General features: G+C 38.1%; 1 protein-coding gene across 4 annotated transcripts in view; it reads right to left on the bottom strand.

Annotated features, from left to right (window-relative positions):
• Window positions 1–24,822, bottom strand: part of ATG10 (autophagy related 10) — a 404,709-nt gene that overhangs the window by 285,712 nt on the left and 94,175 nt on the right. Inside the window, exon 1 of one of the 4 annotated variants that reach the window (XM_036067261.2) lies at window positions 24,104–24,175. The exons of 2 other annotated variants lie outside the window; for them this stretch is intronic. The gene's annotated coding sequence lies outside the window, so the exon portion shown is untranslated. Of the gene's footprint in view, window positions 1–24,021; window positions 24,176–24,822 lie in introns of those variants that run through there. One more of the 4 variants, XM_078067098.1, reaches the window with a different exon arrangement.

Here is a 24,822-nt window from a genome sequence, read left to right on the forward strand (position 1 = left end):
ATGACATTCCAGCACAGAGCAGTGGTTAAGAGGACCTGGGCCAACCTGCCTGGTTTCAAACCCCAGTTCTGCCTTGGGTATATTATTTAACTGTCTTATGCCTTCATTTCCCCATTTGTAATATGGGAATAGTAGCACTCCTAAGTCATAGAATTGAAGTAAATGAGATGGAATACTTGGAACACCTAATAAGTACTTGAGAAGTTTAGACATTATTAGCCCAGGTATTACCATATTTAAATCATTCCTTTGTTTTTTGATGTTTTATATTCTTTAGAATGTTTGTGATTCCTATAGGACCTTGATCCTGGGATCACAAAACCCACATACCATAATGTAGGTGGAGCAACAGCTCCTGTGTTCACTACTTCCCATGGCCTGTCTACTTCGGCTCTTTGGTTTTTATACTTCTCCTAACACTGACTCTTTTCATGTGTATTCAAAATGTCTTCCCACTCCAAGCTTAAGCAAATATGACCATTCTTTCACACCAGAGGTAGGTGGCTCTGTTGCCATCATACACAGTTCTTACTGCTTTGGTCCTGTGACTCCAGAATAAACCAACATGGGGGGATTACTCTCTCAAATATAGTTTGTTGTCTGCATTTTCTCTTTTACCAACACCAAAGGAAGTTCTTAGTTTCAAGAAGAGACTTACTACACACGAACTTGGTCAACCTCTAAGACAGTCATTCTCAATTATTCTGCTTAAGAGTTGGATGTGTCTCAATCAAACTTGCAGGCAGAAATTCAGCCTTAAACTCTCTATTACACCTTCTCTCCTCTGTGAATGTTCTGGCTTGTGGTTTGGACTGTACTTTAACAGTTGGTGGGAATTCTAGCAAGTACCTCGAAGGCCCTGTCAGAGTCCTGCTCTCTTCTATGCCTCTTGCCACTACCAAGTTTCATTAAAATCTAAATATAATCTACTTAAAGATACTGCAGCTGCTTCTACTTTATTCTGCAAGAGAAAATCCTTAGTTTTACATGTTTTTCCATAGGTAGCAGCTATGGAAGAGACTGAAACTCACAAAGCAAACCTATTTCTGGATGACCGACAGAGGACAACTGTGCAGTCCGCACTTGATGGTCCACTATTACATAGATCTCTGTGACAGCAAATTAGGAAGAGCAGTACCTAGAGCTTTAAATATACCTTTACATCCCTCAACTTTTATTTTGAAAAATTAAAAACCTACAGAAAGTTCCTAAGAAGAGTATAATGAACACCCATATAATCTTTACCTAGGTTCCCTAATTATTAATATTTTATCACATTTGGTTTCTCTGTCAGTATATATATTTGTTTATATGTGTAAATTAAATATATATATACTTTTATAAATACACATATAAATATACTTCTTCTTCTTCTTCTTCTTATTATTATTATTATTACTATTTTGCTGACACCTTACCCCTAAGAGTAAAACATTCTCTTATATAACCATAAGAATGAAAATTTAAGGGGCACCTGGGTGGCTCAGTCCGTTAAGCATCTGCCTTCATTCAGGTCCTGATCTCAGGTCCTGGGACCTAACCCCATGGTGGTCTCCCTGCTCAGCAGGGAGTCTGCTTCTCCTTCTGCCCCTCCACCCTGCTCATGCGTGTGCTCTTTCTCACAAAAATTTAAAAAAAAAAATCTTAAAAAAAAAGTGAAAATTTAATATTGATATGATACCATTATGTATTACACAGGTCAAATTCCCCCAATTATTTCTATAATCTGTTTTAACCTAAATTAGTTCTTTAACTAACTAGTTCTTTAACCTAAATTCTTTCTCTTTTGCAGCATTGATAAGCATATTTTGTTGTTGATGATGTTGTTTTGTTTTAGAGAATGTTTCTCAATTTGGATCGCTTTGATTACTTTCTCATAATTAGATTCAAGTTAAACTGGGAATTGGAGAGGTGGGGCAGAAATACTACATAGATGACATTGTGTACATCAAATAAAGAGCCTCGTGATGTCAGTTTTGCAGCTCATTGGTGGTACTAAGTGTGGTCTCTTGATGAAGGTGATATTCACCAGATTTCTACATTTGAAAAGTATATTTTCCCTTTGCGGTTAATATGAATCTATGGGATGAAATTGTTTGAATATCCTATTTCCTAATGTTCTTTCCACCCAATGGTGTTAGTATCCACTGATACTTTTGACTAAATAGTTATAATAACTATGGTGGTTGTAAAATGATAATTTCCTATTTCTGTTATAACTTCTACATTTATAATTGGCATTTTTTCCTAAGAAAGGCTTTCCCTTCTCCTTAAATTTATTTCCTAATCTTTATGAGTTCACAGATATTTTAAAAATTCAATGTGTTCAGTCAATTCCTGTCATTGTTCTCATTTTGATGCATGGATTATTCCAAATTCGGCCACAGGGAACCCCTTCAAGTTGGTCAATAAGCTTTTGATGAAGACTCTGTACTCACAGTCTGAATTTTGGACAATTACACTTAAGAGCGAGAGGGATAGAGAGGGCTAAAGTTCCTCAGCTCTGTGATAAATATTCTACACACATTGTTGCACTAATTCTTACAAAAGCCTATAAAGTAAGCACTATGTTTTATTGAGATATTTTAAAGTTCTGTAATTAATATAAAAGTCCTGATACATAGATATTACCGTACACATGGACATTCAGGATAGAACTCAAGAATATCAACAGGTAAATAAATGGAAGCTCACAATAGAGCCAGAACTAACATCTCCTTTTCACACACCTGACAAAAATATGTTTGCTTTTAGGTATGTGTTTGTCTGTGTGCATTTACCCAGTTCTTCAGTGATGTTAATCCAGAATCACATAGCATATTGTGGGTAGTTAAAGACACATAATCTAACTGCTTAGCTAGCTTTATGGAGTACAAGCTCTCAACTACTTCCCCTTAACTAACTTGCCGGATTCACAGATGCTCTCCATTCCCTGCAAACTGAATTTTCTGTTATGCACAACATGCTGAGCACTTGAGGGCAGTAACTACTCTCCAATGTACCCAAGGACTTCTGCTCCCATTCTGCTGTAGTTTACTACCCGAGAGTCAGTAGTATTTGTTCCCAAACCTGTTTGGGTTAATTAGACTTGTGGTTGTAATATTTTAATTAATTAAATTAAGCATATTTTAATTAAGTATGAAAATTGATAAACAAGGAGAGCAGAGAAGAGAGTCGTTGTTATTCTGAAAATGAAATTGAGTGCTTGGGACTCAACAGTCCCAAGTCACTTTAAAAAAAAATTACTACTACCATAGGTGTGAGCAAAAGACTGCAACAGGAATCAGGAAAATCCTATCAGGTTCTAGATTTAGGTTGCCTTAGAAATGCCTGCTTTATCTTAAATAAATTGAAAGTAGAAATAGATGCATTATGGATCTGATTTATGCAAGAAAGTTTCCAAAATACAGATCTACACGGCGGGGGGGGGGGGGGGGGCGTGGTTGTGAGGACCTTGACTCTACATCAAAACATCATCAAATGAGGAATCATGCTTTATTATTGTATTTTTTAGGATTTCAGACTTAAATCAAATTTTTGGATTAATTGATCCATTACTGCTTTTGGTCTTATCAAATAAGTTTCTACTGTAAAGTTCTCATTCTACAATGGTTTCAGTCAGTCTGATTTAAGGTTTCTGTGTCTTTAAAAAGTCTCAAGTTAAAGAACCATTTTAGGTACTGTCAAAAATCTGTATTTGGTTGGGGCGCCTGTCTGGCTCAGCTGGAACAGTATGCAACTCTTGATTTCAGGGTTGTGAGTTCAAGCCCCATGTTGGGTGTAGAGATTACTTAAATGAAAAAAAGAAAAAGAAAGAAATCTGTGTTTGGACTACAGGGACCCAAATGACCACTGCAGCTTAGCCTCTGATGCCCAGTAATGGATCCCCCAGTAAGAAAGTGTCTAAACAACGTTCATGTCTATTGAACATAACCAAGCAGAAAACATTCTGGGACTTTATAGACTATCTATACATCACATTATATGTTGAGTATTATTTATAGGTTAAAGTTTCTACTGAATGTCTGTCTTTCAGGAATGGCTCTCACTTCTTTTGAATCTCCCTGAACACATAACACCTAACACTATTCCTGCTTTTCCTAAATTAGCTCTTCAAAAAAATTAGCTGAGAAGATATTATATAATAATACAGCATTCAAAGGCAGTATTGTATTGGAAATGGCCTATCTACTGGGTGCACCATCATTAGCCCTTTACTATTCGGACATGAGTTCAAGATTTTATTTGGCTTCTGGATTTGATCGCTACTTTACTACCAATCTAGAGCTGGGCAAAACTGCTGCTGTTCATATGGGAGGCACTTAACATATATTTATGGAAGATAATGTTTCTTTCTTTCACTTCTGAAAATATTCAGGAGTTCAAATGACACCTAAATAGCTGGGACACAGAGGCCACACTCAGCAGCTACACTTTCGGGGGTGAGGGGAGGAACACACCCAGAACACACACCAGACCCTACTGTTCTCTGCCCTCCAAGTATATCTGTAGTACAGAACCCATCTCTCCCCCAAGGGCTGGAGAACAAGCCTCACCCTTTCAGCAGGAGAAAGAGACTGAGTACAAAAGCCTGGGCATCAGAGCATAAACAGAACAGTGTCATGTCACATCATGTCACAGTGATTTGGGTAGAGCCCCACTGCTGACTGAATCTAGTCCAGACTCCTTGGGTTGACATCCCACCTTCCCGCCTTTACTCCCTCTATTCCCACGTGTATATACACGCTCCAGCAAAACAGGAAACATACTTCCCAAATGAGCCCTGTCTTTACCTGAATTGCTTTTCCCACCCTATTCAAACCAATCCATTTCTGCCTATTGAAATCTCACCCATCCATTAAGGTCCCTTTGTGTCGAATGTCACTTTTCCTTGAAGCCGTCCTTGATTTCTCTAACTCATGGTTATCTGTCTCTCCTTTGAGCCTTTAGGTTACTAGGCGTATTTTGCATCATCATATTATCATTTTTTACCTCACCTCCTATGCTCCTTGTAAGCAGACACTAGGTTTTACTCAGTTTGCGTTTCTTGCAGGACCTTGCCCAGTTGGAGCTTGCACATAGAAGGTGTTTAACCTCTAAATAAATGTTTGATAGCTGTTCTGTGGGTTGAATTGTATAAGTTCTTGGTTCTATAACCAAGTAGTACAATGTTGGAAAAGTTGAGGAAATATTTTTAGGAGGTAAAAGATACATAGATTTGGAATGAAAATGTTCTACTCTAAACCATGAAATCCTCTGAGCTGAAAAATAATGCTTAGAATTCAGATAGAATATTTGACTTCCAGAGATGTTCCTTTACGTATGCTATAAATAGTGTTTATTCCAAGGCAATTTTATTTATTGAACATGGGGAAAATATTACTTCTATTTTCCTGACATTTTAAAATTCTTGTCTTCACTATTTTTTACCAGTTTGATTATTAATTATCAATAGTCTTAAAAAATGATTTAAGACTGTCTACGTTTTTGACATTGAGTGGTCAAATATAAAATCCTAAGGACTGATACTTCAAATAAATATAGAGAACTACTTCTTATATATGTCATCTTTATAATTTATTATTGATACATTCTATAATGATATATCTATTTCCTCCTTGCTTTTTTTGCCACAGAGTTGGGTGGCAGGCAGCTGAACAAGCACTAAAGAACTTTCCCTATTAACTTTATTCTGGTGTTCAGGATGGATTGTGACATTGACAGGATTATGGATCACTCAGCATCCCCCCTCCCCTTTATTTTTTCTAGTACTTTGTTCTCTTGGGGATGAGGAGCATTTCAAGGTGGGTTCAGTGCATTAAATATGTGTGTGGTCTGCCTACAGTACCAGAATGGTATACACTAATGATCTCATTCCAGATTCTGGCTTCATTTTTATCTCTGTGTGTGTGCAATGCACTCAGCTAGATCACCATCAGCCAGACACATTCCCAATTCCACTCATCTTGCTTATTTGCTGAAGGGTTTCCACATGTGCCATCCACAACACCGTATTTCTTAGATTTGGGGGCAAGTTGCCTTAAATGTGTGCATATGAAATGCATCTGTACTTGCATATGAAATGCAAGTACAGAGCATATGAAAATGAAACGTATGGTTTTAAACTACAAAAGAGAAAAAGAACAATATCCTCCTGGCTTTAGCATGATGACTAGGCTTCAATGCTTAAATGCAAAATTGCCAGTCTTGAGTGATAGCAGAAAACAGCTTAATTACCTCTGTCCAAAATGCTGGCCCCACAATGATCTATATAAGATCATGTTCTGGCCAAACTCAAATACTTATAGACAAATGACTAGAGGTTCTGAATGATATATAAGAGACGATCAGTATTTCTTTGGCCAAGTGCCCCTTTCATATAAATACGGGAATTTAATTCTTAAATCCTTCTATTTTGTCATCTTGGGGTTTCCAGAGCTCTCATATGAGAGAGAGGGCTTTGAACTTGCTATTCCTTCTGGCCCAAAGCCTCTTCCTGCAGATATGCACGAGGTTTGTTCTCTCATCTCCTTCAGTGGGAGGTTATATTACATATGGTAAGGTGGTCACCCAATTGCAAAGATTGTATCTGTGTTCTTTCCCTATTGCATTTCCTCCATATAGCACTTATCACTACTTGAATGATTATACATATTTTTACAAGAATTTTTGACTTTTGCAAAGTTGTATCCCCAGCCCCAAGAAGATGCCTGGCATATAGTAAGTATGCAATAAATATTTGCTAGGTGAAAATGAGTAAATGTAGTCTTTCCCCCCTTTCCTTATTTTCTTGTCACCTTTCCAAAACATAAATCCAATCATGTAACTCCCATGCTTATAAACTTTCAATAGCTCCTCATTACCTACAGAATACAATTCAAATGCCTTTCCTTGGCACACAGAATTCCAACCCAACTCTCCAATCTTTCCTCTTAGCCCTTAACCATTCAATATTGCCCAAACCTGCCTTGATCCTCACATCGCCACACTCTTGTGCACATTGTTCTTTTCATCTACAATGCCTTTCCCACCTTCCTACCTCCTGATCATCCAGAAGGATCCAGTTGAAGTGGGGGCTCCTGTAGGAAATTTTCCTCATCTATTCCAGGCAGAATCAGCCTGTTTCTTATCTGGTTTCCTACATTTATTATAGCACCAATGACATGGGGTTACAGTTATTTATAACATCAGCATTCTTCTACTGAACTGTGATATTAGCCTTTGTCTTCCTTAGTCTCAATCATTAATAAGACTATATATGTAAAGCTTCACAGACTAGTTAAAATGCAGTTGATGCATAATCTCCCTTCATTTCCTTCTTCTCGACCATGCATCAAAACTGAGTCTGCTTAACATAACATATAAAGTCCTCAAGAACTGGAAACATTGTCTAATATCTTCGAATCTCAGTGAGTTCTAAAAAGACTGACATTTTACAAGATTTTTGAATGGAATAATGGATAGATGCATGGATGGATGGATTAATGGATAAACAAATGGATGGATAAATGGATAGATGGATAGACAAATGGGCCAAACTTCCAATCCTTTCTCAGGCCCCCTTATTTTATTTTATTTTTTTGCAATACTACCTTCCTTCATAACTGTTTCATTATCATTCTTTCTTATATGTACAATTATCCCTTCATGTGCCCAATATTTGGGGGATATAAATGATTAATTGCAGTCTCAAATGATTAACTTTGGAGACCTAAAGTTTATGTATAAAAAAGGGGAAAAAAGGTTTATCTGAGGCCAGGCTGAAAACCTGGACAAAAAAATTACTTTGTACTGAGTATAAAGCAACAGCTCCCAATTTTTCAACTTCTAAATGTATTATTCAGTCTTTGGGGAATAAACAATGAGCAAAGAAAGTTAGAGTTGAATGCATTGGAAATTGTTTCATACTTGATTCTGAAAAAGGATTAAAAGGACTTGACATAGAATAGAGCGATTTTATCAAAGCAGAGGACACTGTGGAAGAAAGGTCATAGAATGTAGCTGAATACACAGGGACTGCCATAAATCACATTAGCAATCAACACACCGAGGGGTCTATGCCCACTAGTAGTGGCCTGTATTTGAAAGGAAAGTAAATCCCTCACCCAGCACTAAGTTTTATAATTCTAAGGTGTAAAAAACATTTCTTTCTAAGCCCATCCAAGGATCAGAATATGACCCAATAAATAGCCCCATTTTATTTTAGTTATAAAATACATAGGCTAGGAAAAGCAACAGCATTCACAGTGCAGGATCAGGTGACAACAGCCTTCTGTACCAGTGGTTTCTACATGTGAGACTTGTAGCCCTGTGGTTCCTGCACCTCTTTTATTCTGGGAATCTCATCTATCATTACTTGACTCACCCAAGCCAGCCAGTTCCTGGCCAACTCCTATTGCAATACCTTCAACATTGAAATCTCTCTCTAACCACAGAGTCCTATCTCTCTTCTCCCATCCCTTCCCTCCTGCTGAACCCATACTCTTCAAGACCTCTTGAACTTTGCCTTGGAAATACATTAAGATATTTGTGGCAAAGAATGCCAGTTTTACTCCAATAATTCCTCCTTCTTTCTCAGGATAATTGAAGACCCAAGTTTTGTCAGGGCACATAGTTGCTCACGTTAAAGGTTATCTTTTCTTTATTTTATTTTTTTTAAAGATTTTATTTATTTATTTGACAGAGAGAGGGAGAGCACAAGCAGGGAGAGCAGCAGAGGGAGAGGGAGAAGCAGGCTCTCCGCTGAGTAGGGAGCCCAATGTAGGGCTCAATCCCAGGACCCTGGGATCATGACCTGAGCCAAAGGCAGACACTTAACCCACTGAGCCACCCAGGCGCCCCTACCCTTTCTTAAAAAAAAAAAAAAAAAAGCTATCTTTTCTTGCTTTCCTTGCAATGAGATGTGGCCTTGTGACTAAGTGCTGGCCAATAGGATGGGAGGAGAAGTGACATGTGTAATCTCTAGGTTGTTCCTTAAAAGGAGAGAGTGTGCCATCTTGTTAACTTGAATATGGACATAGTTGTGAGTTGTTCTGAACCATGTGAATGAGAGCAAAGCAACGAGATAAAAGGACCTTGGACCTCTGACAGCTTTTCAGAGCAAAGATGCTCATGAGCTCAGTCTGTACTATAAAATAAAAATAACTTTTATTGTGTTTAACCCATAGTTATTTGGGGTCTCTGTCACAGCAGTCAAACTTAGAGCCTAAATTGTACAGTCCTTCACAAAGTGACCTGTCCACCAAGCACATTTTCCATCTTTGTTTTATAACTTTTTCCATAACCATCAGTGCTTCTCAGCTTTGGTTGCATATTATAATCACCTGGGACATTTAAAAAAATCTTGATGCCCAGGGCTTACTTCAGATAAATGACATCATAATTTTTGGGAAAGACTCAAATGTCAGTATTTTTTGAGGTTACCAAAGTGATTCTAATGTACAATCAAGGTTTAGATAGTTTAGATGATCTGCTGGTATCTTGAGAAGTTGGAAGCTGGTATTTTTGAATTTGGAAGAAGGAAAGGAGGTAGCAGAAAGTACATAGAGACGAATGATGACTCCTTATATCTTTTGCTTAAAAACTTTATAGAACTACCCATTATCTTGCTTGAAGTCTTGAAAACTCTCCGTTTACCACAATAGCCATATTTGCATATAAGTGGGAAATGTATTCTAAAGCAGTGTTTTGATGAATCTCTTATTTACTAATCTTGATTTTTTTCCATGACTCTGACTTCTTTCACGAGTCATATAGAATTGAACCACAAATCAACATCTTGTAGGTAACTACATAGAAACTAAACAGGGGCCACTGGGGAGGATCAATCATGAAATACCCCATTGTCTAAACAAAGTAAAGTTTACCTCAAGGAATGACTTAGGTACTTGGAAGAATTTTTCATTCAATGTTTAAAATACACAGACCACTCACTATATTATACACCTGCAACTATATAGATATAATACTGTATGTTAATTATACTGAAATTAAAATTAAAAACTTAATAAAAATAAAAAATTTAAAAAATACACAGACCACCTCTTAATAAGACAATAGCCCCCAGGTCTGAGAGATCTATAATCAGAGGGAGGCCGGGGGAAAGAAAGACTGAAAGAGAAAAAAGAGAAGGGGGATGGTGAGAGGAGAGATATTGGGAAAGATGGGGTGGGAGGGAGAGAGAAAGAGAGATATAGTGGCAGAGAGATAGACGGTTATAGCTCTTGAGGGGCCATTAAGGTTCAATTCCCTTGCCACACACCTCTCCCTCCATTCACTCAGCTCCTGTAAATGACTTTTCTGATTTACAGGGCAGGGGAGGGGTTATTCATTTCCTGTGTATTATTCCATTACTTACTAATATCTGAAACCAGACTGAGAGATGGTGTAAGCTGAAGGGGAAGAGAGGATGGGAAATAAATTGTAATTGTATGAATTATTCTTTTTTTTTTTTTTGCCAATGGGGCTCATTTCATCTGATATCTGGTATGACAAAAATACTATTGTAATTTACTTAAACTGTGAAGGACGAAAAAGCAAGATTTCTTATTTTAAGTGCCAAAGAAATAAGCCCTAGGACTTGATCACTTTTTAAAATTTAGTAGGGATCCAAAGTCTGAATTAATACACATTGTCATCACCTTTCTAGGCTGTCCTTGGCTAATGTTCCTTTTGAAACTAATGTTCCTTCTAAGAGGATATTCAGTGGGATCATGAAATAGTGTGTTTCTGGCTAGATCTAGTGGGGGTTGAAAAGATGGCACTTATAAAAAAGCAATTTGTCACAACTTAGACCTAGTTTTAATGAAACAGAGAATGATGTAAAGTCAGCTATCAGTAAGACATAACATGGAAAGAGGGCAAATTGCAACAGCCCTCATTTGAGTTAGCAAGCAGGAGTTGGTCCTTAACGGTTTCTGTTTATATCATCAAAGCCCAGCCTCGGTTAAAAACTAGTTTTTAAGTGGCTTAAGAGAAAAGGCTGATAACTTGACAAGAGCTGTATACCTTGTAATTAATCACAGAATTCATACTTGGATGGATAAGAACTTGTTGGTTAAAACATTAAAATAATCATTTCAGAGGATCAGTACTTCTCAAGAGAGAAAGCAACCACTGAGTCATAGATCGGATGTGCTTCAGAGGGGATAGAGGCAATTGGCTTTTAATTTGACATTTTTGCTATAATATATAATATTGTATTTGCTGACCCTCTGGCCTCTCTTTACCGGAACCTTACAATTCAGGCTACGGTTTTTAGAATCTCTCTTCTAAAAGACAAGGATAATATTTCCTTTGTACATGGTCTAGCTCATTAACCAGTTATATACATACATTCAGATATCTCAGAGGGACACCATCAGGGAGCTTTCCAACAGTCTTTTCCCATCCTCTTTTATCCTAATTTTTAAAATGCTGATTTTGTTTGGCCACGGTGCACCTAGCCCCAGGAAATGAACCATGATAAGTCTAAGACTCTTATGGTACAGCGAGGACCTCTTTTCCTGGTTATTTATGTTCTCAGCAGCAGGTGGTAGTCATGTGACCCAGTTCTGGCCAATCAGATGTAAAAGGGGAATGTCCAGCGGCTTTCTGGGTAATATTTTGGTTTCTCACAAAAGGGATAGATATTTAAGGAGATTTTCTTGGAATGTTCCTATTCTTCCTGTCTAAAAGAGGGATGTAAGGGCCTGTGTTTGGAGGTGAAATATACATTTTATGACTGACTACCCATGAGCCAGCAGCATGACAGTAGATGAAGATAATGTCAAAGATGCTGAACCAAACCCTAACATTGTTTTGCTGTTGTTATTGCTGCTGTTGTTTTTCGAACTCTAATATTGTTGAGCCACTGAATAAATGCTGGGATTGCCGACAACCAGACTCTTTTGAAATAGAAATAATAAATATCCTCTTGACTTAAATCCATGTTTATTGGGTCTTCTGATATTTGTAACCAAAAACATCCCAACCAATACAATTCCTTTCCTTTTAGGTGATAAGTTTCTATTACTTTGTCATATGATTATGGAGATGATTCTCATTTAGTTTGCCCTTTTGGTTTATCAATCCAATTTTATATAAATTCTATATAATTGGTAACCTCCTCAAGAAAAGAAACAATCTTTCTTTCCATGAAATCCAATAGTTATTACTTAAAAATATTAACTAGCTATATGGTAATATTAACCATTAACACTCACAGAATTGCAATAATTTTCCCTTAGGAATTCTGACAAACTAGATAAGCATTCCTCTGAAAGGTTAGTACTATGGCCACAACAGTACTGTTTCCATGTTGATGAATGGCCACTGTTGTGTGTATGCTATAAAAAAGTAACTTTTTATTGGACTTTAAATTTTACAGAGTGCTTTCATATATTAGTTCAATGTATTCTCATAGCAACCTTGCAAGGCAGATATTAATTTTAGCTTAATTTTATATATAAGGACACCAAGACTGAGAAAAACTAAGTGAACTGTTCCTGCTAATTCAATTAATAACTGGAAGAATTCGGATTTAGAGCAAAGCCTATGTTCTTTCCACAATACCATGCCATGGAGAACAGTCACTTGGACAACTCTGAGGCTCTCTGCCATCAACCCAAATATTACCAGATCTCATGCTGTACTATTAGTATGTTATATTGAACTTCATAGAACTTAAGAATAGATATATATCTGCCATACCCATATAAATTGCTCGCCTAATATAAGTTTTGGTAGAACTGGCTTAAAACAAATATTGCAAAGCTCTCAAATGGTACCAGGGTAATACAGATCTTCCTCAGCTGACAATGGGATTGCATCCCAATAAACCCATTATAAATTGAAAACATTGTAAGTCAAGATGCACCTAATACACCTACTGGACATCATAGCTTAGATTAGCCTACTTTAAACATGCTCAGAACACTTACATTAGCCTATAATTGGGCAAAGTCATCTAACACAAAGCCCCTTTTACTGTACAGTGTTGACTAGCTCGTGTAATTTATTGAATACTATACTGAAAGTGAAAACCAGAATGATTGTATGGATACAGATGGTTGTAAGTATATTGGTTGTTTACTCTCCTGATTGTGTGGCTGACTGGGAGTTATGACTCTCTGCCACTGCCCAGCATCATGAGAGAGAAAGTATTGCATCACATATTGCTAGCCCAGGAAAAGATTAAAATTCAAAATTCAAAGTATGGTTTCTACTGAATGAGTATCACCATCTTAGAGTTGAAAAATCATAAGTTGAACCATTGTAAGTTGGGGACCATCTGTATTTAGAGGCATTCTTTCTCCTGGGACTTACATGGTAATTTTTCTTGCTATATATTATTATTTATGTCATATTAGAATTAATATGTAAGCCCATCCAGGGCAAAGACTCTCTATTAGTTGTTTTTATCTAGCATGGTGCCTGTCCCATAATAAGAATTCCATAATACTTATTAAATCAACAATAAGTTACTGAGCTAATCGTTCATAGAGAAACACTTTCATCTGTTCTTTTGTAAGCACGTTAATCTATTATCTTAAAAATTTGCTCTGGAGGGGCACCTGGGTGGCTTGGTCGGTTAAGTGTCCAACTCTCGATTTCAGCTCAGGTCATGATCTCATGGTTATGAGATCAAGCCTTGCATTGGACTCCACTCTGGACATGGAGCCTGCTTAAGATTCTCTCTCTCCCTCTCCCTTTGCCCCTCCCCACCCCCACCCTACCCCTTGCTAGCATGTGCACTCTCTCTCTAAAAATAAATAAATAAATACATATATACATAAATACATAAATAAATACATAAATAACAAACCTCAAAAAATTCTTTGCTTTGGAAATTGAAAGCTCTCAGCAATTTTAGGAAAGAAGCCATTATAAATAGCAGCAAGGTGAAGTTTCTTCACACTTTGTCCTTCTTGACTCGTGCAAATATCCAAAAAGGAGAGGAAAGCAATTAGTTTTTTTTCAATAGTGATGGTAGTTTCTAGAAATAGCTTATCCATCTTCCATTGGGAACTGTCTTCTTTCTAATCACTTTTCTTCTCATGCTGGATTAGTTTAGAAACATCATTGCCAGAGTCTAGTCCACGCCTTTGGTTTTTAATATTGTAACCACATCACCACAGATAGTGAAGAAAAACAGCTGGATTGAGGAGAATTATACATCTCTTAAAGTGTCAAAGGAGTGAAATTATAGCTCAGATAATCTCAATTTTCGTGAAAGTTAAAAAATTTCAAGGGAAATTCATTCTCCTGGTATTTTTGAAATGGGCTTCTGTTTTCAGAGAACTTAACTGCTCTAATAAAGGAAAGAAGCTCATAACTGGAATCCAAAATGTTTGTGAATTATCACTGTGCAAACTGAGTTTGTCCCAGTGGGGAAAACAACCACTTCAAGAAATATTCTTCTTGGATTTTGTTTTCTTAACAGTCTACTCAAATTTATTTTGACAATTAAATCCTTTTTAGGATTAAGGAAAGATGAAATGATCAATGAAAATTTTCAGGCACAAACAATCTAAATCAACTTTGAAAATATCAGTTAATGGACTCTGAGAAACAAACTGAGGGTTCTAGAGGGGAGGGGGATGGGGAAATGGGTTAGCCTGGTGATGGGTATTAAAGAGGGCACATATTGAATGGAGCACTGGGTGGGATTATACGCAAACAATGAATCATGGAACACTACACCAAAAACTAATGATGTAATGTATGCTGATTAACATAACATAATAAAATAAAATAAAAAAAAGAAAGAAAATATCAGTTAATTAAAAAGCCAGAAAGCTTACAGGGGCTAAAATATACACCACTCCAGGTGTACATGACTCCAGGAAGACATGGATAGCTATTGTCACCATAATGTTAGAAAGGTATCTGTTACTATTAATAGCAATATGCAAGAAAACTGAGGAAAATGTGTGTGGTTATTAATTAGATATCAACCAACATTTGTATTCCTGGAAAAAATTCTTGAGGAGGAAGAGAGCTGTGAAAATAAATATTCCTGCTACAAAATAGTATGAATATCATAGGCTTCTAGCCACTTATATACAACAATACATCAGGCTCCCACGAGGTGAGTGCAGGGTGAGTTTTAGAAACCAAAACTTGCTTATTTTTTATTTCATCTCATGGCACCTACCATATTTTGTTTCTCTTCATTTTGAAATAGCTAGGTAGCATGCTGGCAAAGTCAAGAAGAAGCCTGCTGATTGTGAAGATAGCAAAAGAAAGGATTTTATTCAGTTTATCTACATCTTCATTTTTATCTGTAGCAACATTTATGATGCATTTCCTTAAAGAATCAATTTAAATAAAAATATATGAAATTCATATAATTTATAACTTCATACTAGTATTGAGTAGTTGCTAGAGAGGAAAAAAATCAATCACCATTTGGATGGATAAGTCATGGTTATCAATTTTTTTTAAGTATGTGTGTTTTAACACTAGAATTCTTTAGTTTAAATTTTTAAGAAGAACTGAAAAATATAAAACATTCAAAAGTAGTGTAGTTCTAATTGAAGAAGATGAGGAACGATCACCTCTCTCCCCCAAAGTAGTTTTGACACACCTCCAGAGACTCCAAATCTCCCAAACAGCTGGAAAATCACCGGGAAAATAGCTAGACTTGGAAGCCAGGCTCTACATCTGGCTCAATCACCAGAGCTACAAGATTTGAAAAAGTGTTTTTGCCTCTTTGGGCCTCAGTTCTCTCACAGAATGAATGATCTCTAAGAGTCCTTCCAGTGCCAATATTTTATTCTGATTTCTAAATATAACTATTTACATTAAGACCTTGCAAAGAAATCTATTGGGAGCAAAATATGAAGAAAGACACCCATGATTTACATTAGCATTAAAAGCATGTTGTTCTGAAATATGATGCATTTATTTACTCCTGAAAAATACAATAAAAAACCACCCAAATCCTTAGGGTCACATTTCTTGATCTACAATCATTATATTCCATCTCCAACTTAAACCATAGCACATCACTACACCTCAGAAGAAATATTTGACCTCATATGTCTGTAGCCCTCAATGTCTTAAGGTCTTTAAGATTACATGTGCAATATTTTCAATCTCACATTAGCAAGTTGGCAAGTGTCTCATTTTCACCTGGAAATGTTGCCATTATTACCCTACATGAATTGTATACAATTTGGCCAATGGTATTTGCTTGGTTAGGTCACCAGTATAGTTAAATACATATTTTTATTCTAAAAAGTGTACACTCACCTTACAGCATTCTTCACAAGTTGATTTTTTGTTTCTCTGCACAGCTGTTCTATATTATGCAACTATGTTGTGCAGTATTTCGCATATAAATAAATGTTCAAGTATACCTGGTAAAATTAGAAATGCTGTGGGTGTCAAGGAAGTTGTAAGGGCAATGCTAAAGTGATTGCCCATGCTGGGTAGAAGATAAATACAGTCGTAAGGAATTGGTAGGCTAGATAGGGAGGAAGGAAAGTGTCCAGGGATTTTACATCCCAGTATTATTCAAGAGCAATGAGGAGGGTGAAAGGGATGGTCAAAAGAGAGACCAAATGTCTGGATCTCAGTGGCAGAGAAGAGCTGAGCTATAAATTCCAGGTATAGACTTACAGGTGCATTGTTGGAGAGTGAAGGAAGGGACGTCTGAGGTCAAGAGAAGGTGAGTGCTATAGGCTGAATATTTGATCCTTCCTCTCCCCCCCATTCATATGCTAAAATCCTAATGCCTAATGTGGTGGTATTAGGAGGTGGGGTTTTTGGGAGTTGATTAGGTCATGAGGATGCAGCTCTCTGTATTGAATGTGATTAATGCCCTTATAAAAGAGACCTGAGAAAGATCTCTTTCCTTCCCCCCATGTGAGAAGACAATGTAGCCTCCAGCTTTGAATGAGGAGTGCTCTCATCAGGCGGCAACCACCCTGGTTCCTGATCTTGGACTTCCCAGCCTCCAGAACTGTGAGAAATAAATTTCTATTGTTTACAAGCCACCCAGTCTATGGTATTTTGATGTAGCAGCCTGAACAGACTAAGATAGTGAGTCTGGGGATGTCATGGATCATCAGGAAGGATCTAAAATGGCTGAAGCATAACTTCAGAGCCCACACACAGACACGTTACCTCACATGGTTACTACCACATCACCTAAAGTATTCAAGCACAGTCCAGATGGTCACCAATAGGATGTGTTTCCCACATCCTGTGGGAAGTTGAAAAGATAATTCCCATAGTTCCTTATTCCTAAAATTCTGTTATTTCCACCAGCAAAAAATAAATAAAAATAAAAATTAACTTGATCTTGCACAAGGCACAAGCATTTATAATTATGAGTCAAATCATTCAGAGTATGGCAGTTAACTACAGATATAAATAAACCTTTACAATGATAGAAGTTTGGGGGTGCCTGGGTGGTTCAGTCAGTTAAGCATCTGCCTTACACTCAGGTCATGATCCTAAAGTCCCAGGATTGAGCCCTGCATGGGGCTCCCTGCTCAGCAGGGAGCCTGCTTCTCCTTCTCCTTCTCCCTCTGCTCCTCCCCCGATTCGTGCTTTGTCTTTCTCTCTCTCAAATAAATAAAATCTTTTTAAAAAATGATAGAAGCTTAGAGATACTAAAGTCCTGATTCTCCATTACACAGAAGAGAAAACTGAGGCCCGGGAAGAGCACATGATTTGCTTAAGGTCGTTAGACAAGTTTGACGACTCTAGACTCTGGATTAATCTCTTTTTTTCCCCACTACATTGTGTTGCTTTTAAGCCATTTAAATTTTGTGCTGATTTGCAAATTGGATATAATAGATGCCATTAGCTGGCTAGATCTGTGTGAACAAAGAGAATTGCAGATTTGAGACAACTGTGGAGATAATTCTGTTTCCTAAGATGTTATAAATGTTTTAATGAAAATATCCAGATAATTGAAACCTGACTATTTTATTTTAAAAGTATTTTAAAAAATAAATATTCTCCATTTCACTTTACTAAATGCTCAATAAATGGAGATATTGGTCTCATCTCTATGAGGTTTCCATAATAAATGATTCACTTGAGAAGTGCACTAAAAGAGAGAGAGAGAGAGAGAATTGATCATATTTAACATCACCAATGATGGAACAACTTTTTCATTCTTTGTACTAAGAAGAAAATATCTCATGTGGTATTCTTGCCAAAAATGTTTAACCTGAATCCAACCATAAGGCAACAATCAGATATACACTGTGAGACATTTTACAAAATGATGGGTCTGGATTCTTCAGAAATAACAGTATCACGAAAGTTTTTAAAAAGCAGAGAGAATGTTTTAGAGAAAAGAAGACTAGAGAAACATAACTAAGTAGAATGCATGATTCTTAATAAGATCCCAGTGAGAAAAGAGTTAAATCAGAATTGGGACAATTAGGTAAATTTGAATATAGACTATATATTAGATATGTTTATTGTACCAAGGCTAAATTCTGTGAGTATGACAATGATATTGTGGCTGTGTAGGAGAATGTCTTTATTCTTAGGAGATAACATGTGGAAGGATGAAAGGATGATATCTACAACTTATTTTCAGACTGTTCAGCTATAAAAAATTGTGTGTGTGTGTGTGTGTGTGTGTTCATGTTGGGGAGAGGTAGAGGGGAAGAAAAGAGAGAGCATATATGGCAAAATGTTAATGATTGGTGATTCTAGGTGAAGGGTATGATGAGTTTTTGCTGTACTTGAAATACTTCAAAATAAAAAGTTAGGGGGAATTGAAAGCTCTGTAAGTTGTTTTCCTCCATACAAAATATATAGTAGGAAATGAATAAAATGAGAACCTTTATACTTTGTCCAGTAAATTATTACTTGCCCTGGGCAAGCATCTATTAACAAGGCTATGATGAAGCACTTTATAACACTTGAATAACATGCTAAATAAATGACAGATCTAGCTGTGTGTTTCCTTAAGAGAGTCTCTCTCCAGTTATAGGAGTTCAACTTTAGTAACCATGCATTTCAGAAATGATGTATATGAGAAAATCCAACCTCTAGAATTGCAGATCACCAAGGTTCCTTAATCACAACTACTCAGAGGCAATGAATATGGCCTTTTCTTCTCTTTTAAAAAACTCCACCATACCCAAATAGGTCTACATTTGGCATGTAACACATATTCCGCCCCCCCCAAACTGTATGACTAGAGAAAGCATAATCTAGCAGCTAGCACGTAATGCTCTGTGTGTGTGTGTGTGTGCTTCCCAAAGAAAGGGTTTCTAATACACGTAGTATGTAACAGGGGTTGGGAGTTAACTAGGAAGTTATCCTAGAAAACATGGTACCTGCGGAGATAGTGGAAGGTGGAGAGGGTAAAAAGGATTTTGCAAAATGCAATGGTAGAATGAACAAAAGCAATTGCAGGCTAATCAGTTTATCCAAAATATAAAACAAGATTTAATGTTACCAGAATGTCTGTGAGTTTTTTCCTTCCCTCACCCCATAATTCCTGATGTTTCACCTTTGGTTCCTTGACAACAACCTAGTGACTGTTTCCCTCATATATGAGTCAAGTATTTCTGTGTAGATAACTACCTAAATATTTTTTAGTTATTCTTTGACAAGAATTATCATGATTGGCATAGAACAGACAAATCAAGACTCGTCCTTTGGAACTGGGACTAAGACTGATGCCGGCTTTCCCTCAAGCACATATCTTTACACAATCATGTAGATACCTGTGAAACTGGAATTCTGTTACTAAAAAAGAAGGTGGGGAGAACGTTTGTTGGACAGGTGACCATCAGTGGCCTACTACAAGGAGCAAATAGACTCAATACATATTTTGGAAGACCAACAACGTTTTGGGAGGTAAAGGTCAGAAGACAAAAATGCTACTTAAGACTTTAGGCTTACATCTCTAGGAAATCATGGCATTATAAAATGAGATAGAGAATACAGCAGTGAAAGAAAATTTGGGAATAAGATAAGTTCTGCTTTTATTAGGTTGAATTTGAGATGCCCTTGGAATATATAGCAAATATTTGAAATTCATTTCAGTGTCATCAGCATATGATAAAAATGAAAATCAAGAAGCGTATGTAGCATGAGAAAAGCAGTAGATAGAAGAGGAACCTAAGAGAAAAGAGAAGGAGTGGCTAGGACGGTTTTCGGGGGCACTAAGAGAAAGTAGTGTCTCATCTTGGAAGCTAGGTAGAGAGACAGCTTTGGGAGGTAAAGTTAGAAACATTGTCAAATGTAAAAGAGAGGTCAAAAGATGTCATTGGACTGTCACTATGAAATCATTGGTGACCCAAAGTGACTGGAATGTGAAAGCAGAGAAGGAAATGGAAGGTATGGATGTAGAGAGAGTGATATAAACTAACCCTTTGAGTAGTTTGGGTGAAAAGGGAAAGATAAAGATGGAATATGTTAGAGAAGGGCTGGAAATTAGTGCATTTTAGTTTAAGAGTAAAGAACAGAAGGAGGAGAGCAGTTGAAGATAGAGAAGAGAGAGGAGAGAAAATGGATAGTGGGTGAGCCTTGAACTGGGGGGTGCATTCATTCTCTGGGCCAAGAAGAAATGATATGATATAGAGAAATGTACCAATGAAGCAAACATCAAGGAAAGAATTTTACTATCCTTCATTTTATCAGTGATTAGGAAGTACAGTAGTCAGGACTTTTTCTTTTTTTTTTCCTTCTTTTTTTTTAAGATTTTATTTATTTATTTGAGATAGAACGAGAGTGAGAGAGAGCACAAGCAGGGGGAGTGGCAGGCAGAGGGAGAAGCAGGCTCCCCGCTGAGCAGGGAGCCCAACGCGGGGCCCGATCCCAGGCCTCGGGGATCATGACCCAAGCCGAAGGCAGACACTCAACTGACTGAGCCACCCAGGTGCCCCAGGACTTTTTCAACTGCAAGTGTGCAAGTGATAGAAACCAATCTCAAAAAGTTTAAAAAAGGAAGGTCATACATTACTTCACATAATTTAAAAGGAGTATACTGTCATCAGGTGTAGCTAGAACTAGATACTCAAGGGATGGAATCAAGATCTGTCTCTTTCTTGGCTCTGTTGTCTTCTGTTGATTTTATTTTGTTTCCAGGAAGGTTCTGTCTATGTGCCCACATCTCCATCCTTTTACACTACTTAGCAACAATAATCTCAATAGGAGAAAGTGTCTCTTTTACATTCATGCTTCTGAGGTCTTCGGAAAGTTTTTTATTAGCTCACCTTAGGTCAAATGCCTACCCCTGAAGCAATTACTATGGCCAAGAGGATATGGTCATCCACACAAACCACAGACATGAGAATGGTGAATGTGGGGGAAGCGGGGGGGGGGGGGTAATTACCATAATAAAAGGGGAATGGATGGTGAGCAGACAAGAGATGTCTGCTATCAAGGTCATTTGCTATGAGCAACGGTATTGGGAGTTGAGTAGAAGACCTCCGAAGAATAGAGATTTGGAATAGTTCTAAAAAATAGATGGAGCCTTCAAAAGCCACATGAAAAAGTGCTCAACATCACTCGGCATCAGGGAAATAAAATCAAAACTACAATGAGATACCACCTCACACCAGTCAGAATGGCTAAAATTAACAAGTCAGGAAATGACAGATGTTGGCGAGGATGCAGAGAAAGGGGAACCCTCCTACACTGTTGGTGGGAATGCAAGCTGGTGCAGCCACTCTGGAAAAGAGTATGGAGGTTCCTCAAGAAGTTGAACATAGAGCTACCCTACAACTCAGCAATTGCACTACTGGGTATTTACCCCAAAGATACAACTGTAGTGATCCGAAGGGGCACGTGCACCCCAATGTTTATAGCAGCCATGTCCACAATAGCCAAACTATGGAAAGAGCCTAGATGTCCATCAACAGATGAATGGATAAAGAAGATGTGGTATGTATACACAATGGAATATTATGCAGCCATCAAAAAAATGAAATCTTGCCATTTGCAATGACGTGGATGGAACTAGAGGGTATTATGCTAAGCGAAATAAGTCAATCAGAAAAAGACAAGTATCATATGATCTCACTGATATGAGGAATTTGAGAAACAAGACAGAGGATCATAGGGGAAGGGAGGGAAAAATGAAACAAGATGAAACCAGAGAGGGAGACAAACCATAAGAGACTCTTAATCTCAGGAAACAAACTGAGGGTTGCTGGAGTGGAGGGGGGTGGGAGGGATGGGGTAGCTGAGTGATGGACATTGGGGAGGGTCAGACGACTTTGTACAATCAAATTCCCTTTAACAAAAATTAAAAAAAAAAACAACCCTGCCCCACTTACAACTTTCTATTCACAAAACAAGCACTTCTAAAGCACTTAAAATGTGCCATCAACTGTGCCAGTTTCCGACATACACAAAGATGCGTAAATCATGGTGCTTGGCTTGGAAGTGTTCACAAGACAAATCATTTCAATGTAATATTTTGTGATGGTGCTCTAACTGAGGTTTAACTGTGTTTTGTGTTAGCACAGAGTAGAGTGATTCTCTCTGGGGAAGTGGGACGGAGGGACTTCACACAGACGATAACATTTGAGATGTGGCCTTGAAAAATGAATTGGAGCATTCCAGGAAGTGAGAGAAGAAGGTATATTCCAGCACAGAGAACATGTAGGAAGGCATATTGGAGAGTGTTGGAAAGTCTGTCTAGGGAGATGACCAGGGGAGGTAGACAGACTTTATGGCCTTAATAAAGCAATGATGTAACCAAATCAATTTCTTAAAATGGACTTCAAAGCTCTGGAAATGCCATGTGGCATCATAGGTGCTTTAAGAAATTTTCCTTAGATGTTGTATACATTAGGCAAGAAAAATTCAGCCAGTTATCTTGGGCGTTTGGAAATGATTTTTAGATTCCATCCAGATTGGCATTAGAAAAACCGGGAATAGATTCTAGCCTTTCTGTGGTTTGTTCACCTCCAATTTCTTGTAGTCCCAAATCAGCACTGGATAGAGATCAGGGAGTGACTTTCTTATACAAAATAAGGATGAAGTAGGTGTGCAGGTGAAAGAAAATGTAACCATGAAGCTTATTCAGAAAGTCCAGTCAATTACTGGTTATCTCTGTGTGGACTACCCACTATTTGATTTACTCCATTACTTGGTAAGAGTAATCATTTATTGAGAGACTATTATGTGTCAGGAGCTTTACTTAAACTAGTATCTACCCCTCACACCTTCTTGAGGTAGGTTTTGTCCCCATGGTAGCCACAAGAAAACTAAATTTTATAGAGGTGATATAGCTTGCCCAGAACAGAGTGACTAGGAGCAGGGACTATAATGCCACAAGCTTGTGTTTGAAACCTGGCTCGGCCACACATCTCAACCTTAGGAAAGTTGCCCGACCTCTCTATGGCCAAGTTTCCTCATCTGTAAAATGGGGATGCTTAGCTAAGCACTTAAAAAAACAAGTAAAAGTCTTCATTTACCTTCATGATTGAGGATAATGGAAGGATGACATTATTCTTGAGCTATATGGCTGTAGCCCTCAAAATTCAGCATGTATAAAAATCACTTGTGAAACTTGCTGAAGCTTCAGATTCCCAAACACACTCTCCCATCCCCACCTAAAGACGCTGGTTCAGGAGGTCTGAGGTGACTAGTGAGTTTTGCTGTCATGTCTTACTTAAGGAGAGAAGGGAAAAAAATGTTTTTGTGTTTTTGTCTTTCCTTTCTGTTAACTATAGGAGCCACTAGCTGAAATCCCCTGCTATTAACTTGAAATCCATTTGGATTTCTGCAAATCTGAAGCTTCATTCTCTTTCTTCTTCTTTTGGCTTCAACACGATGCCCAGATTCCTCAGCGTCAAGAATTCTTTAATAAAGCTCAGAACTATTTTGCCTTCCTCTAGGAGTAGGGAATCAGTGGCACTGATTCACCAACTTTTCGCCCTTAAGAAATAGCTGTCCCGGTTTAACACGTCAAAAATATGAGTATACTATCGCAGCAGGAGGGCACCTGATCAGTCTTCAGTGTTTCTTTGTCTTAGAAACACGGTAAGCACTAAATAGAAGAAATGAAATAAGAGGCTAAGCAAATGGTGCTCTTCACCTTACCCTCTCAATGAAACTTCTCGAAGTAAATCCGGGGCAAGGAAGTTCTAATAGTTTACAGAAATTATAAAGCGTCAGGACTTACTCTCAGAGCCAAGCCAAAGCTGGCCTGGGAATTCTAAGTCCATGAAGGGTTTCTCTCCAGCACGGACATGCCAAACCTCTCCTCTGTGCCTTCCTGTGCTGGGTCCTTGTGCACTGCATACTCCCTGGACTCGGTCCCACCACCACCAGCCCCCCAGGCAGGAGGAAAGCCAGAATCTGCTCTATCCTGGGTTGCCACTGACAACTAGAAACTGGAGGCCTGGGAGACAGCCTCCTGGGCAGCCTGTTTTTGCTCTTTCCCAATCTGTTCAACTCCGTTTCCTGCCGGCAGGAGTGTTCTTTTTGTACCAGCTTTAAACCACTGAGTGCCCTGGGCATGGGCCCGGCCTCTGGAGCCTCGCCCAGTGCTTGGCCCAGTGCTTGGCCCTCTGCCCGGGAGTTGTCAAGTGTCTGCACCGGCTATCTGTCCCTTCAGCCGCCTGTCCTCCAATCTTCTCCTTGGAACAGTGGCATGAGAAACATCCATCCCTGTCATTTTTCCAAGCCTACCCAAAAGCTTCTTCATGTCCTTGTTAAGGGAATGGGCTCAGTGTGGTTGCAAGCACTGGCAAAATGAGAAGGGAGGGTGCTGGGATTTTTAAAGGCATTTAGGGATTCCTTCACAGCCCCCCAGAGATCACAAAACATTTCAAAGGGTCTTTAGGCCCTGGACTGTGAACTCCTCAGGAACCAGAACCTGAACACCACCTCAGCTTCCAG

The sequence above is a fragment of the Halichoerus grypus genome, chromosome 2 (genome assembly GCF_964656455.1).
Source record: "Halichoerus grypus chromosome 2, mHalGry1.hap1.1, whole genome shotgun sequence".
NCBI lineage: Eukaryota > Metazoa > Chordata > Mammalia > Carnivora > Phocidae > Halichoerus > Halichoerus grypus.